Here is a 15,411-nt window from a genome sequence, read left to right on the forward strand (position 1 = left end):
GACTTAAAAATCGAAATTCAACGACTATGGCACAAACCAGCAGTGATAATTCCAGTGGTAATTGGCACACTGGGTGCTATTCCAAAAGCACTGGAATTACATTTAAAACAGTTAAAAATTGACAAAATCACCATCAGTCAAATGCAAAAAGCCGCACTGCTTGGATCTGCACGCATATTACGAAAATACGTTACGACGTCCTAGGCCCCTGGGTGGGGCCCGACTAGTAACCAATGCCAAATCCGGCGAAACAACTGGCCGCTGTGATACAATTGTATAATAATAATAATAATAATAATAATAATAATAATAATAATAATAATAATAATAATAATAATAATCTATAATAATAAAACAAATGCAAGTATTAGAAATAACAACTGAGATGATCAAAAATCGAGTTAAAAAGGTAAAGAATTGGACATCACCTGGAAAGGACCAATTACATGGTTTCTGGCTCAAATATCTGACTAGTTTACATGCAATATTGGCCAGGCAACTGAATGAAATTTTACAAAAGGGCCAAATTGATGAATGGTTGACAACTGGAAAAACATACTTGATTCAGAAAGATCCAACTAAAGGAACAACACCTGAAAACTACAGACCAATAACATGCTTGCCAACAACCTTCAAATTACTCACAGGCATTATTGCAGATAACATGATGGATTATTTGGAAACAAACAACATCTTGCCAGTAGAGCAAAAAGGCAACAAAAGAAGGAGCAGGGGCACAAAAGATCAGCTCCTAATTGATAAAATGATATTAGAAAATTGTAAGAACAGAAAAACGAACTTGAATATGGTCTGGATTGATTACAAAAAGGCATTTGACTCACTGCCACATAGTTGGATCATAAAATGCTTAGAAACAACTGGCATTAGCAAAAATATTACATCCTTTACTGAAAAGGCGATGAAACAATGGAGAACTGAGTTGGCAGTAGGGAATGAGAGCTACGGAATGGTTAATATCAAGCGAGGAATTTTCCAGGGTGATTCACTTTCACCTCTTCTCTTCATCATCGCAATGATCCCACTATCAGTAATCTTAAAAAAAATGAAATTAGGCTACCAAACAGCCAAAAAAGCTGAAAAAATTTCGCATTTACTATATATGGATGATTTGAAACTCTATGGAAAGTCAGAAATAGAAATCCAATCACTGACAAACACAGTCCGAGTATTCAGCACCGATATTTCAATGCAGTTTGGCATGGAAAAATGCGCCACTGTATCCATAAAAAGGGGCAAAATCACTGCATGTGAGGGAATTGAAATGCCCAATGGCCAACTAATTAAATGCAAAGAAAATGAAGCCTACAAATACTTAGGCATTCTGCAGTTGGATAACATCAAGCATGGAGAAGTAAAAACTATTGTCAGGCGAGAGTACCCCAACAGAGTTAGGAAAATTTTGAAATCTAAATTGAATGGTGGAAATACAATCAAGGCCATAAATACCTGGGCAATACCAGTTATAAGATACACAGCTGGCATAGTTAACTGGACACAAGCTGATTTGGACCTTTTGGACCGAAAAACCAGAAAACTAATGACAATGCACTACAGTTTACATCCACGTGGTGATACTGATAGACTATATCTGCCCCGAAAATCAGGTGGCAGAGGATTATTACAAGTGAAGCAAACAGTTGAAGAAGAAAAACATGCACTGGCTGATTATTTAAAAGAAAGTCAAGAACATCTATTAATCGAAGTAAAGAACAAAAATCTACTGAAGGCCCAACAGACGAAACAAGAATACAGAAAAGATGTGATAAAATCAAGAATGGAGAGTTGGCAGAACAAAGCACTGCATGGTCAATTTCTGGAAAAAATAAAAGATAAAGTGGACAGTGAACAAACTTGGTTATGGTTAAAAACAGGTACATTAAAGAAAGAAACAGAGTCACTAATCCTGGCTGCGCAAGAACAAGCTATCCGCACAAATGCCATTAAGGCCAAAATCGAAAAATCCTCTGATGATGCCAAATGCAGACTTTGCAAAGAAGCTGATGAAACTGTTGATCACATACTCAGCTGCTGTAAAAAAATCGCGCAGACTGATTATAAATTGCGGCACAATTCAGTAGCACAAATGATCCATTGGAATTTGTGCAAAAATTATAATATTAAAACAGCAACAAACTGGTGGGAGCATCAGCCTGAAAAAGTCACCGAAAATCAGATGGTCAAGATCTTGTGGGATTTCCGTATACAAACCGACAAAATACTGGCGCATAATACACCAGACATCACACTGGTTGAGAAAAATAAGGTCACAATCATAGACATCGCAATACCAGGTGATAGCAGGGTCGCCGAGAAGGAACATGAAAAAATCGCAAGATACCAGGACTTAAAAATCAAAATTCAACGACTATGGCACAAACCAGCAGTGGTAATTCCAGTGGTAATTGGCACACTGGGTGCTATTCCAAAAGCACTGGAATTACATTTAAAACAGTTAAAAATTGACAAAATCACCATCAGTCAAATGCAAAAAGCCGCACTGCTTGGATCTGCACGCATATTACGAAAATACGTTACGACGTCCTAGGCCCCTGGGTGGGGCCCGACTAGTAACCAATGCCAAATCCGGCGAAACAACTGGCCGCTGTGATACAATTGTATAATAATAATCTACAACAGTATTTAATCAACAACAAAAATGACAAAAAAGGAAAACTACAGAGGTTTTTTTTTTTTTGCTAAAACCTGACACATTTAATTCCCAATTAGCACAGTATATTCACAATGCTCCAAGCCATTTTTATTCAGGGTAAAGGTTTATTTGAACCTGGAAAAAAAAAAAACAAGTTTTCCTAATGAAGTTTATTCTAAAGCCTGAGATGTCAAAATACTTCTGAAGTAAAGGTCAGATGAGTTCATATCTTCAGCCTCAGGTGAGCTCCAGTAAGATCCTTTTTTAATGTCGTGAATCCTAAAACTCTTTCCCCTTCATTTCTATTCTCAATTGTAGTGTTAGTCATACAATCTCATGGCAAAGAGATCATCCATCTATCCTCAGGCTTCATGATAGATCTCTTATTTCTCCATCTTCCCCCATCTTTCAAAAATCAAGCAAAATTCAAAAGCTGTGCACTGTCTTTACTTTCATCCAATCAGGCTGCTCCTGTTAACAAAGGATTTGTGTTCAGCTTATTCCTCAGAGGAATTGTCAGGCTGGGGGAGAAGGGATGAACCAAGCAGCTGCCTCACCCCCATGGAGGGATAACTGTGCAAGTATAGTCTCCCCTTTCTCACTTTCCCCCTCCTACAAGTTTTTCAGAAATTATAAAAAGCAATTGGCTTCTTGTTCCTTTTTCATTTATTTTAGCTTTTTTCCTGCAAAATAGATTAGGATTATTGATTGATTTTTGATAGTTACATCTGTGAATTTATGTACATGCAACAAGGTTATCAAAGCAACTGAATTCAAGCAAAAACCTTATGGGCATTAAATTTTCATACTAGTGGGAAAAGGAACAATGTTCTCGCATTGCTCAAAATGCAGACAAGCAATATTTATATTTGCTTTACATGATTTTCTTTTAGCCCCTCATTACAGCACCTGCTCTTTGCCATTGGAAATTTCACTCCTTAGGAAGACTGCTACAATAAGGATAATAACAATAATAGTGATCAGTCCCTCCCAGTCTCTTCCTTCCTAAAATTGCCTTCTTATGAAGAAGGCCAGTCTAGTTTCAAGTTTCAGTGTAATCTGAACTTTAAACTTGCATAACATTTACTTTCATCAAAGATTGAAGACTTGGTGTAGTGAAACTTATCTTTCTAAAGGTTCTTAATATATCCAGAAAGCCATTTACAAGCAATTTCCAGAAATGCTTAAGGAAGTATGCAAGACCAGTATCATTTTAAAGAGTTCAAACTGCAGCTTAGCAAAGCTGACTTTTCCCCAGTCTCCAGGGCTTGGAAACCCAATTGAAACCACTTAAAATTGTCCTTAAAGGGAGTCACTGCATGAATCATTTGTGAATGATCCCACATCCTCTCCTTTGTCCAGAAAGAATTCCAAGATGTTGATCCATTTGCTGGATTCTCATTCCATTGTGGTCATTGGCTCTGTTCTTCCCAGAGCTGTCTTCTGTCTGCCATTACTTCTCTGGACGTCTTCATTATGTCTAGTGCTACCAACAAGAATTGGCAATAGACTAGGCCCCTTTGGATAATGAAGCAAAACATAAAATAACACTACCATCAAGGGACCAACTTCAGACATACATTCTTACCAGAATAATTTTACTTCCCCAAAGAGACCTAAGAATAGGTCATATATTGTTATACAGCACGGCAAACAATGTGAAATACATTGTGAGTAAATTCAGAGTAGGCAGATACCAACTCTTTGCTTAACATTAGGATCAGCAGAACAATGTTTCCTTAGTGAGGGGGCCATTACACATCTGCTTGTCAACTGAGTATATTTCTTATTGCTCATTTGAAGATAACTGCCTTTAAGATACCCATTCTACTTTTATATATTTGTATCAGTGGTGGGTTGCAGGTGGTACACCCCGGTATGGACATACCAGAGCCTGCCTGGAGCACTGGACACCGTTCCGGTATGGTGCTCCAGAGGGGCCACAGCCTGCCAGAGTTTTTTAAGTCTTTGGGCTTCCGTGCAGGTCCACGGCACATACAGTGCCTGCGCGATGCTCTGTTGAGCAGCTGGAGCATCGCAGAGGCACTAAGATTCATGTGCATGCTGCATGCATCCATGTGGATGCCACCAGGCCCATTCCAATGGTTAGAACAGGATCTGGAGCCCACCACTGATTTGTATGCTTGCTAAAAATAATCCCATGTTTTTGAAGGTTTCTTTGTGAATCACAAAGGATCCTACATTATTTGAAAACTTCACTCCATGAATATAGGAATCTTCCCATGCTGCTTTAATTTATTTTTGCTTTTGATTATTATGACTATAGTGATGATAATGATGTACCGGTAGTTCAATTTATAGATAAGTAACTCACAAGACAACATTTAAAATATTCCCTAGCAGCCCCTTTTCTGATCCCACTAAAAACCTTGTGCAACATGTTTTTAAAGCTATATGTAACAATTTGAGTTTTAACCTGCACTCCATCCTAGGTTGATGAAAGAAGCCAAGGTTTTGCAGGATGAGGGTTAGTATTAGCATTAGGATTAAACTCTAATTATAAGAATCATCACAACAGTCAAATAACTCATTAAAACTTTTTTTTAAAAAAAATCACTCTACCTGCCCCTCTAACAATTTTACATTGTGAGACTTAAAACAATACAAACCCAAGATGGAGAAGGTAAAGTATGCACAGTCTGAAGTCTGCAGAAGGTTAATTTGACAGTTTTGTCTTTAGTTTAGGTGCTATTCCGTGAATCATTAAATAGACAACTAATCTATCTGTATCCAATAAAAAAAGACACAAAAATATACTTTCACACTCTAAGTATGAGCCAATGAATTTTCTTCCTTTACATGCTTAGCACGTAATTTAATACCTTAATTTTGAGGCAGTCTGACTCTACAGCAGTTCTGGGCAGCTTGCAATTAAAAGAGAATTAAGAAACAATATATATCAAAGCAGGAAAATAGAATTGACCAGAAAATTGACTCATAACACAAACAGAATAAAAGTACACCCAGACTAAGGTCTCAACCAATATCCTAACCCAACAGTTTCCAAACCTGGTGACTTTAAGACTTGTGGACTTCAACTCCCAGAATTCATCAGCCAGCACAAGATTCCTTTATAGCTCAAAGCCTGGGAAACCTATCTAGGTTTCCCAAGCCTTGATGGGAACACTATGGATCTCTAGGGAAATATCATTCAAAAGGGCAGGGGCCATCAACAAGACATACTTCCACAAGGTGGCACGTCCACAAGTTACACTATGCACAAGGTGATATGGTGTGATTGACAGAGTTGACTCAAAGCATCTTCGCTCTATCTGACTTTTCCAGGCAAGCAGAAAAATACAGTCACAGGTGCCTCTCAAGTAGCTAGCCCAAGAAGAAGAAAAGATAATAAACTGGCCTTTGGCTCACATTGGGAGATGGGAATCTGAAAGAATAAAATGGCAAGCTGTACATTACATAAAGAATATGATTATGGCTTGTCCTTCACTGAACAGGTATGTTTCTTGCTGTAAAACATTCCAGATTTAATCTGTGGAATTTCAAAATATTAACAGTTATACTTTTGAAAACTACTGCTTGTCAGTGAAAGCAATAAAACTTTATAAATAAAGATTTGAATTATGAAGCAATTCCCGGTGTTTTCTAACTAGAATGAAATTGAGTGTAGATTTACTCTGAGCATGTTCTCCTTTGCTTTGTTTTTTATTTCAATACATCAACTTCTATTACAATTTATTTCTCCAACCAGTAAGGCATTGTATCAATTCTATTTCTGAAGCATTCTTTTGTAATTACTCAGCAAGATCTAGTGGAAATCTTTTGAGCTCAGTAGGTGTTCATTTGCCCTTTGTTATATTCTATTGAAGCCAAATAAAAGAAATTTATAAAAAAAGAAAGATTAAGGTTATGTTTAGATTTATTGCTTAATTCTCAATTCTGATTATAAATGAATTCAAGATGCAAAGACCGAATGTAATCTAATCTTAATATCGGGGGAGGGGGGTGTCTGTGATTTTATCAAGTAGGGATGGTGAAAAAGTTTTAATTCTTACTAGAGGAAATTCTGACATTCAAACTACTAGTAATACACTGAAAAAGTCAAAGAAGAGCCAAGGAAATCAAATGACTCTCTATTATACTACCCAGTTACAGCATTGGAATAGTAGCCATCCTTATGATAGGTGACAAATCACATTTGTGACTAACATATATCACGTCAGAAGATGGCAGTAGTTGAACAACAGCAGAGATCTATGCATAAGGCTGAATGGCTGCTCAGCCTTGTTTCAAAGTAATTACAAAGATATGCTTTGAAAGTGATCAAGGCTGCCCATGCAATGAGAAGATGGGTAATTTGTCCCAGATACAATTCCTAGGGAAAATATCACTGCAATATTAAGAGTGGGAAAATTAGAGGGAAGTGCTGGAAAAGAAATGACTAGGCTGGAAGACACTGTGTTGAAAGTCAGGAAGACTTAACTAAACACTACTATTTTGGATAGGTTGCTGCAAGACCATGTAGGAAGGAAATGGTAGGGATTTATAGGTAGCAACCTGCACCTTTAATTCAAAAGCAATTAATAACTAGTTCAGCTCATGAAGAACAGGTGTTACACCAACTGAGTGAAGCATGCCCATCTTTGCCCCTGCAGTTGCATTCTGGACCATCTGAAGCTTCCAAGTAGTTTTGAAGGGCAAGCACATGTAGAGCCAATTGTAGTAATCAAGCTGTGAGGTGATCAGGGAGTGAGTGACTGTCTGAAGCCACCTCACCCCTTATCTAGAGAAGTGTGCAACTGGTGCACCAGATGAAACTGGACAAAAATACTCCAGATAAAATCTATACATAATGCTGCACTTATTTCTTTCACTCTTGCTAAAATTTGATTGACTCGACAACTGTAAAATTCTTGTAAGACGTTACTGTCTTTTAAAATCACAATGACTGTGGCTAAGGTGTGAAACTTTGGCCACCTAATGAGAAGGAAGGACTCATTGGAGAAGAGCCTAATGTTGGGAAAGATTGAGGGCAAAAGAAGACAGGGAGGGCAGAGAATGAGGTGGCTGGATGGAGTCACTGAAGCAGTAGGTGTGAGCTTAAATGGACTCCAGAGGATGGTAGAGGACAGGAAGGCCTGGAGGAACATTGTCCATGTGGTCACAAGGGGTCAAACATGATTTCACAACTAATAACAACAACAAGGTGTGAAATAGTCATTTATATGATATGTATATAATACATTCACCAGGGAAAGTAAGTCTTCCCTCTAAGCTTTGTCTTATATTTAACTGATGGTATAAAATCGTTGACAGTTTTCAAGTTTTTTCCTTAGAGATATTTATTTCATTTTAGATCTTTAAATCTTAATGCAACAACTGAAAAAGTGAAGATGTCTTCCAAAGTGCAATTAGGAACATTTATTTATTATATATTTATGCTCCATCTGTTTCTGTCAAAGTCTGGGACAAACTATTTAGTGTTTCAGCGAGTGTGAGTATGTACAAAATGGCTTCTGTTTGTGCCAAACTCAGAATAAAATTGAGAACACCTGGAGTTTTCTCTATTCTGCTTCGGCCAAAAGGTATGCATTTTTTCTAACAATTTGCTATAGGAAATTATGGGAACTCATTTTTTTCAGTTTTTTGTTCCAGGGCCACAGAAGAAGTATAGTCTTAAATCCATATTGACTGTAAATCCTGAAATTTACCCAAATTAGTTAAATAGCGGGTCTTTTTTTAAAGAAACCATACACTTTAGAAATTCATATAAGAATCATGGAAGCAACACTTTACGGAAAATGTTTCAGCTGCCTACACAAATATCCACTGAACCCCAGCAATATACAGTGTGATTTTCCACACAGATTTTAAACAACAACAAAATAAAGTTCTCTGATTTGCAGCTTTAAACTTTTCCTTCTTTCTCACATATAAAAATAGAGCACATGTCTTCACTGGCATCCTGACAGCAATGTTCAATAAACAAAGTACAGGAGTATAGTTTTCGCATTCCCCGTTCAGCTTGAAAGTTCACTGTCAACAAGACCACCCACAGGGTACACATGCTAAAACTAAAAAAAAAATCACTCACACACACACACACACACACACACACACACACACACACACACACAGAGAGAGAGAGCCAAGTGTATTTACATTTTCCAGTTCATAACCTGAAAAGCCTTATCAACCGTAGAACAAAATGCACAGGACATTGTTTCAATACTCAGACCAAGTTAATCAGCAAAAGGTGACCCCAATTCTCAAAAAATAACCTTTCAGAATAATTCTGTCTTAAGTGCTTTTCAAAATGGAACCAGATGAATGATTAACTGTCCCCCACTGTTGGTGGAAGATCTTCTACAACTGTTCTCATGTGTTCAATGTATAGAGTAGTCCTCCACTTATGGTCACAACTGAGCCCCAAATTTCCATTGCTAAGCAAGACAGTTGTGAAATGGGTCTTGCCAAAGTTGTTAATTGAATCCACGCAGTTGTTAAAATGGTAGCATGGCTATTAAGTGAATCTGGCTTCCCCATTGACTTTGCTTGTCAGAAGGCTGTAAAAGGTGATCATATGACCCTGGAACATTACAACTATCATAAATGTGAGTCAATTGCCAAATGTCCAAATTTTGATCGCATGACCATGGGGAGGCTGCAATGTTCGTAAATGTGAAAAATGGTCATAAGTCATTTTTTTCAATGTCTAAGATAGACATATTGAACATTGTTATTTACAATACAATAGCAGAGTTGGAAGGGACCTTGGAGGTCTTCTAGTCCAACCCCCTGCCTAGGCAGGAAAGGTGGTGAAGGTGGCCTTGCAGGAACCTAGAAGCCAAGTTATTAAGGTCTTTAAGAGTGAAAACAATAAACCCAAAAGCCCAACACTTTAAAATATATCCAGAAAACTACTGGCAGCCAGTAGAATTACATGTAATTTGCATTGCTGATGGTTAAGAGAGACTATTGTATGAGTAGATAGTATTTCCAGGTATGTGATAAAATTGCTAAGACCTTTCATTTTAGATAAAAGACCACAGGCTCCATCTGCTCTTCCAGAAATGTCCAGAGGAAATCCAAGTTTCTAACTGCTCTTCAGGCAAAATACTACATTGTATGTTTCTCAAATTTTCCAAATCAAGACCATTTTTAAATGGAAAATTTTAATTTTAAGTGAACTAGTGTATTGAACACAATAGGCTCTTTAAAAAGGTAAAGAAAGGTATGGGAAAAATGATTTGAACTAAGTAAATGAACTTGTAATTTTGTGGCATCAATTTATTTCAAATTATTCTGCGAAATCATCAACAATTTGCTATACAAATAATTTAAAAAGATTACTGTTATTTTTCAGATTATTAATCAGATTGACAATATTACTGGTACCATCTCCAGTAGAAATCAGAAACATTGCACAACTTTTAGCAAATAATTCTAATGCAACAGAATTAAAATATAAGAAGTGGTAGAGGACTATAATTTAATAGTTAATTCATTTGTTTTAGAAATTCCCACTGCATTTATCATAGCAAAAACATTGGGAAACTAATGATTTTTAAATAAATATTTAAAACTCTGGGAAGTAGCATAGTCTTTAAAAGTAAGAGACCAGTAAAAATATTGAATCCTTCATCTATGCAGTATTGAACTGACATTATTTAGTTTCTTAATTATAATAATGAAATTTCTTAATTATAATAATGAAATAAATCCTTATATATTACCTAGTTTACCCCTCCTAAAGATGTATATTTTTTTGCACAGAACTATTGAATATGGATGTTTAAAACTGTGCCATTCTATTTCAGGCTGCAAATATATATATATAAAACCAGTGGAGCTTTTAATGTTTCTTCCATATTATGTTCTATATTTTTTTCTCTTCATTTATACATGTTTTGTCTGTTTAATGGGGTGGGATTTTTGCTTCTCAAACTCTTTCTTTTCATCTATCTATCTATCTATCTATCTATCTATCTATCCCAACACACACTTAGAATACAGTCATTTAATATTTGTTCACTTTAGTTCTCTCTTTGAAGTGAGGGTATGTAGGAAAGACTGAATATCAATGGCTGTCATGTCCCACAATTTGAACATGGTGACAAGGACATTGCTGAAGGAAGTCCTGTTCTGAAGTGATGAAAGGGAAATAGCAGAGAGGACTCTGTAGAAGACCTAAAATAACCTTTTTTGATCTGAGTCTCTGTCAGGTCAATGCCAAAGCTCAGTAAAGGTATATTCAAGGTCATAAATCTCAAAATGTGCCAAGTCACTATATCTTTCCCCCACACGAGGGGGGAAAAAAATATCTTTGTAGGTTTTTTTTCTCTCTCCCTGTTTGAAGAAGCCAAATTCTAGACTTGCTGAAATGTGGTTTTCACAAAAAAAGAAAAAGAAATAAGCCACCAGTTACATTTCTGATGAGAGAAAATAGATAGTGACAATCTCGAGCTTGTGAAGGAAATTGGAATTTATGTGTAATTATATGAGAAATCCAGTTGGTGGCAGTAACAGAAGACTTCATCATCAGTCATTTAGTCATGTTTGACCCCGCGGCCACTCTATGGATCAGCACTCTCTGCCCTTCTGTCTTTGTGTCCTTTAGATATGCCATTGTCACTCCAAGGTTATCTTTTTGTTCTTTTTTTTTTCTCTTTCCCCCATCCCATATTTCTCTCTGAAATGGTTCCATAAACTGAAGCTGAAAAAGTTGTGTTTAGAGCAGGGGTATCAAAATGGCAGCTTGTGGGCCAGATACATCACATGCAGGCCATGCCCACCCCAGCTCTGTGAATGGGGAAAATGTCACAAAACGCCACGTGATGGCAATGTAATGCTGTGAGTTTACTTTAAATGCTGTGGCTTAAGAGTAAAAGAGATGCCTATTGTGAAGGATCAAATAAGATTTATGTAGACATGAATAATCATTTCTAATTTTCTCCCCCCAATTAACAATTAAGCATTTTGCTGGTAAATCAACATGATTTACATTTTAACTAGAATAGAAAATATTTTGCTCCTTCTCCTCAATTAGTATCATGAGTCTAGCAAGGCCTTCTATCTCGGGAGTAAAAAGCGGCTGCCGGTCGCGCAGAGAACTTCCACGTGGTTCCATCCAGACTTGCCGCCCGTGCCAGCGCAGCACAGGGGCTGGCTGTGAACTCCACAAAGCCAAAGGGGGAGAAGGGGGCTGTCTCCTCCCCCCAGCCCAGTGCCTCCCAATTCCCACGGTACCAAATAAGACAATAAGAATAAAATAAGTACATTATTTACAAAACATGATTTATTTTACTCACCACCAGTAAGCGCAGCTGCAACCCCAACAAGAAAGACAAAATAAAATGGAGACTCGCGCAGGTGTCCTCAGCTAAGGAGTCCAGCCAATCAGTGAGCTGGTTGGCCAGCTCACTGATTGGCTGGAGTCCAGGCCAATTAAATCAGTGAGCGGCAGGCTGGGCTGGCTTAAATTTGTAGGTAGCATAGAACAGACCGATGAGCCAGCCCAGCAGCTGATGGGCGGGAGCTGCGAGTGCCAAAATAAGCGTGCCTTTTAAAAAAGTGGGCGGGACGTGGGAAATTGTATCAAATAGCGGGGGTGTCCCGCCAAAAGCAGGACGTCTGGTCACCTTAGTCAACGTAGCATGAATTGAAAAATAGCACAAAGCAAACTACTAATGGCCTTTTCCCCTGGTGCTTAAAATGTGCAAAATCTGTTCTTTTTGGGAAGTTGTCGTTTGGGTGTTTTTCTTTCTTTGTTTTTCAACCTGAATATCCTAGCCACTGAAGCATGTCAAGGCAACATTTTTTTCTGAATAAATTACTTGCTGAATCAGGTTGTTTTAAAACAAACAAAGGAGGTGAAATCCAATAAGTCAGCCTGCCCTTTTCATAGACTAGTGCAAAAATGGTGTGATCCATATTCATCTGCATAATTGTGTGGATACTCAAAAATGTAGGACAAAGTCATTTTTATAAGATAGGTACTTCCTCTGCTAAGGGAGGAATAAAGACAGGAGACCTAATAAACTAAATGCCAGGAGAAGGAACTTTAATTCTTACCAACCAGAAAATGTATTATTCTTGGCTAGAATTGATGGAAGATAGATGGTGCAATTGTTACTCGATTGTGTACAGATATCAACTCACCAATACTGAGTCATGGAAACTGCAGCTTTCCTAGCATTCAGTGTTTCTCTCTAAGCTCTGTACAGACAGCAACAACAGGACACTGTACTACAGAAAGGTACTGAAATGACATATGATGCAGCACACATCATTATTTCAGCCTAAAGAAGGAGAATTCTATTTTTTAGTATTCTCCAGAACCAAAAACTCAGCGTATCAGGATACGGACTCCTTGATGTAGGTCCTCCCCTGACACATAGAGGTATAATCCAAAATGGCAGCATTGTACCCTGCAGTCTGATGCAAAATAGTTCATTTTACCACCTCAGCTTTTGTCTTCTCACTGTATAGTGTATGTAGACCCGTCTTTTATACAAACAGGTGTTTGGGGCAAAGGGATTAGTTAATGAATGTTTCCACTAAAGTAGGTAAAAGCTGCTTGGGATATAATTGCACAAATGTCACATGAGCACATTATTTAGCATTTTGGAAAGCAGTCATGAATAACAAAACAATGCAACTTTTCTCTTTGAGTAGTTTTATGTGCTTTTATAAAAGGATTTTCATTTGGTGATTTAAAAAAAAATATAGCATGAAATCAGAGGTCTTGCGCAATCAAGCTCAAAATGAAATGAGAGCTAGTTTGATAGCAATAGCACTTGGACTTATATACTGCTTCACAGCGCTTTACAGCCCTCTCTAAGTGGTTTACAGAGTCAGCATATTGCCCTGAACAATCTGGGTCCTCATTTTACTGGCCTCAGAAGGATGGAAGGCTGAGTCAACATTTAACTGGTGACACTCGAACTGCCAAACTGGTGACAGTTGGCAGTCAGCAGAATTAGCCTGCAGTATTGCATTCTAACCACTGTGCCGCCATAGCTCTTGATGTAGTGACTTATTTACTTAGCACATGGCATTGTTTGGGGGACCAAGATCTTGGACTGGAAGCCATGAGACTGTGAATTCTAGTCCCGTCCCCCCCATATTCCGCATGACTTTGGGCCAGTCATTCTTTCTCAGACCATTCTAATAATTAGAGTTATTATTGTATGGAAAAGAGGATTTGAGTTGTACAAAATATAAGTGGAATATAAATCCAATATCCATACCTTGCTTCTTCTTTAAATCTATCTATCTACCAGAATTACGGGAAACTGTATAATGCATTGTATTTTATCTTTCCTTTAAATACAGATCTGGATTTCAGAGTTATTTGTTTTCTCCTATTTGCTATATTTCTCTTAAAAATGTTGTTGCTGTTGTTTTCAAAGCTATTGCGCATAATCATGCTATAAATACAATGAAAGGAAATATGGTTCATGTGAGAGTCTACCTATAAATAGCAATAGCAATAGCAGTTAGACTTATATACCGCTTCATAGGGCTTTCAGCCCTCTCTAAGCGGTTTACAGAGTCAGCATATTGCCCCCAACAACAATCCGGGTCCTCATTTTACCCACCTCGGAAGGATGGAAGGCTGAGGCAACCTTGAGCCGGTGAGATTTGAACCGCCGAACTGCAGAACCGCAGTCAGCTAAAGTAGCCTGCAGTACTGCACTCTAACCACTGTGCCACCTCGGCTCAAGTCTTAATTAAAAGTTAATTAATTAATTAATTAATTAAAAGTTACAATATATTCTAGTTCCAGGGATGTGCAGTCAGGGGAGGCAGGGGAGGCAGAGCCTCACCACTGTCATCATGAAAAGAAAAAAAATGTAAAAAGAAAAAGGCAAGAGCTGAGGTCAGGCTGAGCTAGTTGCTGCCAGAATCACCATGGATGATTCTGCTTAGTGCTTAACTGTTTAAAAAAACCTCTTAAAAAGTGCCCTCTACAGGAGGTGGCAGGAGAATGAGGTGCCTCATCTAGTCTGACTTTATGATCACTCGAGCAGAGCTAAGTAAGGGTGAAAAGCCAAAAAATTCCCGACATAGATGAGGCATGTAGTTCTCTTGCCTCCTGTAGAGGGCGCTTTTTTAGAGGCTTTTTAGAGGCTCTGGCAGCAACTAGCTCAGCTTGACCTCAGCTCATGCCTTTTTCCTTTTACATTTTTTTTCTTTTCATGATGGCAGGCAAGAGCAGAGTTGAGGGAGGGGGAGGAATTCAAAAAGTTTGATTGCATGCAGAGCCACATTGCCTTTTCAAACACACATGCACGCACGCACGCACACACACACACACACACATATATCTGGATAAAAGTATATAAGCCCAGCTTCATTGATTACAAGTTTGTAAAGGCAACATGGCTCCACCTGCAATAAAAGACTAGGATCGGAAGGCAGCAGAGGAATGGGGGGGATGGCAGAGGAGCTGCTTTCACGCCATTGGAAAATATATCCAATCCAACTTCTGTGTTTGTTTTTGTTTGTTTGAGAGTGAGTGAGTGAGTGAGAGAGGGATCCAACTTCTCTGTGTGTGTGTGTGTGTGTGTCTGTTTAAGAGAGGGGGGAGGGAGGGAGAGAGGGAGGAAGGAGGGGGAGGGAGAAGAAAAAGAATGAAGGAAAACCTTTTTGCAAAGGAGAAAAACAAATGCTGTCGCTTTAAATTGGAACTGAGCATGCCTGGCTGTGGAATTCTGGGAGTTGAAGTCCACAAGTCTAAAAAAATTGGAAACCCC

This window comes from Thamnophis sirtalis, unplaced genomic scaffold (genome assembly GCF_051295495.1).
Source record: "Thamnophis sirtalis isolate CommonGarterSnake01/CBP01778 unplaced genomic scaffold, rThaSir2_p1.2 scaffold_1, whole genome shotgun sequence".
Lineage (NCBI taxonomy): Eukaryota > Metazoa > Chordata > Lepidosauria > Squamata > Natricidae > Thamnophis > Thamnophis sirtalis.